The following is a 2,912-nucleotide window of genomic DNA, read 5'->3' as shown; positions in this document are numbered from 1 at the left end:
AGAAGCCCGCGCACCTCAATGAAGAGTAGCCCCCACTCTCTGTAACTAGAGAAAAGCCTGCTCGCAGCAATAAAGACCTAACGCAGCCAAACAAAATTTTTTTAATTAAAAAAAAAGAAATAAACCTAAGAAAATTGATAGTAGCAACATATGTAAGTAGACTAAAGTCTTTGATGAAAGAATAGAAACTCTCAGATTGAAATTCTTGTAAAAAGCCCTAGGCATGAAACTAACACAACATTATAAATCAATTACACTTCAATTTTAAAAAAGCCCTGTGGGGACTTCCCTGGTGGCGCTAGTGGTTAAGAATCCGCCTGCCAATGCAGGGGACACGGGTTCGAGCCCCGGTCCGGGAAGATCCCACATGCCGCAGAGTGGCTGGACCCGTGAGCCATGGCCGCTGAGCCTGTGCGTCCGGAGCCTGTGCTCCGCAACGGGAGAGGCCACAACAGTGAGAGGCCCATGTACAGCAAAAACAAAAACAAAATATATAGGTATATATATTTATGTTTTAGATTTTTATACAATTGTGAATATATTATATATACTGTCCAGTTTCTTGCTTTCTTCACTCAATTTATATTATGTCTTTTCCTATGAATTCTTTTTTTAACATGTGCATAGTATTACATTTTATGACTACACCTTAATTCATTTAACAAATCTCCGGATGGACATATAAGACATTTGAAATTTCACAGTTGTACAAGCAGCTGCAGGGAACAACTTTGGATGTGTATCTCTGTGCATTTGAGTGAGGAAATCTGCAGAATAAATTTTTAGAAGTGGAATTCCTGGGTCAATAGATATTCACATTTTAATCTTTGATGGATTCTGCCAAATTGATTTTAAAATACTCTCTCAATTTACCCCCTTCCCAAATGGGTATGTCTTTTTCTACCACTTTGCTAGCACTAAGCATGATCAATTTTTTTAAGTGTTTTGTCAACCTGATAGGTAAGAAAATATTTTTGTTGTTTTAATCTGTATTTCTTTGTTTGTATATCTTTGAGCACTGTGTTTCTCTATTTCTCTTTAAGTGAATTTCTAGTCCAAGTCTTCTTCACATTTACTATTGGGTTGTTTTTCTTTTTTTATCGGGTTGTGAAAAGTTCTTTATACATTAACACTATTAACCTTTAGTATATAATAAGTGTTGAAAATGTTTTTACTTGATTTGTCATTTGTACTTTACTTTTATTTACGATGTCATTTGCCTTACAGAAATTTAAAATATTTATGTAGTTATGTCATTTGCCTTACAGATTTAACTGTCATGATTTCTGGCCTTATTTTCATTTTACTACCTTGTTTTTAATGATCTGTTAATGATTTTACTCTCTAGTTAATCATAAGTTCCTTGAGGGCAGTGGCTACCTCTTATTCATATCTGTAGATCCCTACTCCAGAAATCACTCACCCCCAGCCTTTACTGTGATGAGTGCTCAATAAATAAACACATTTTTAAATGTTATTGAATTGACAGAGTTCAGTGTGCTATAAAATAAGCAAGCATAGAAAATTTAATTCTAAGACTGAGGTTGAGGGAAAACCTCCAAGGCAAGTTAGCCTCCAAACCAAAATAGATGGTGAGTTAGAAAGTGTAATTTCAATCAATATGTGCAATAAGATCAGGGTTAAATTAAGCTGGAAAATTAAATTATTAAAAGGATCACAATAAATATGTTCTGTATTTGTTTCATTTTAAAAGCTGGTTTTGTCACTGAGTTATCTGCTCTCAGAATCAGAGTTTAATATGAAAGAGTCATAGTTGAATATAAAAATAGTCAGTTTAATATAAAATGTAAGAATTTAATATAAAAATTTAAAAATGGGGAGTTCAGATGATAATCTGGACCCTGTGTAAACCACGTGCCTGATGAACCACTTTAACCGTGTTAACTACCTGGTGTACAGTAACCTCGGGACACATGGGGAAGAGAGCAAAAGGCAGAATCTTAAGTACAGGAACCATGCACCTGAAGCTGTAAGATGCTGTAGTTGTTTACATTCTTTTTTTTTTTTTTTTTTGCGGTACGCGGGCCTCTCACTGTTGTGGCCTCTCCCGTTGCGGAGCACAGGCTCCGGACGCACAGGCTCAGCGGCCATGGTTCACTGGCCTAGCCACTCCGCGGCATGTGGGATCTTCCCGGACCGGGGCACGAACCCGTGTCCCCTGCATCGGCAGGCGGACTCTCAACCACTGCGCCACCAGGGAAGCCCGTTGTTTACATTCTTAATGCTGTTTCATCAAAACTTGGGAAAGCCGTGTGACTTTGGGGAAATCCCTTGCCCTTGGTTTGGCTATTTTAAAAATAAAGGAGTCACTGGGTGTTCTTGGCAGCTCCTTCTAAAACGGGAGGTCCTGGGAGTCAGTCAGTATCTTTCTATAAAATGGTTTCCAGGGCCCTGCCTCCCTGGGATTCCCTTGCGATTCAATGATTCAGTTGGAGGTGTGAAGGCAAACCCATCACAGCTGTTACCAGCTGTTCTGTGCGGCTTCTCTGGGAGCCCCCAAGAGTGTCAACACTGATGTCTGTATGAGTTAAATTAAATTCCAGGGGCTGGTGTGAAGCTGGAACAGGCCTTGATGTTTTTATCTGTCTGCTGCTGTGTTCCTTTGGGGCCTATGGCTTCAACTGAGAAAACCTGAGGGAAGGGAATGGAGTGGAAGGGGCAGTCTTCTCTCTGTAATTTATTTATGGTTCATAATCATTTTATTATATAAATGATACCCTGGTCACTTCCTAAGAAGACTCAAGATGATTCATTAATTCACTGGAATAATAGGTAGTCTGTGCCGGCTCTGTGCCAGACCCAACACTGGGGGCTGGAGGAGATGGAAACAGATGAAAAAAACTAATACTGTCTCTTCCACAGCATCATAGAGGCACTGGATGTATAAGGGC

The sequence above is a fragment of the Monodon monoceros genome, unplaced genomic scaffold (genome assembly GCF_005190385.1).
Source record: "Monodon monoceros isolate NGI ecotype Baffin Bay Population unplaced genomic scaffold, NGI_Narwhal_1 Super_Scaffold_5, whole genome shotgun sequence".
NCBI lineage: Eukaryota > Metazoa > Chordata > Mammalia > Artiodactyla > Monodontidae > Monodon > Monodon monoceros.
This window is presented reverse-complemented; position numbering follows the sequence as displayed.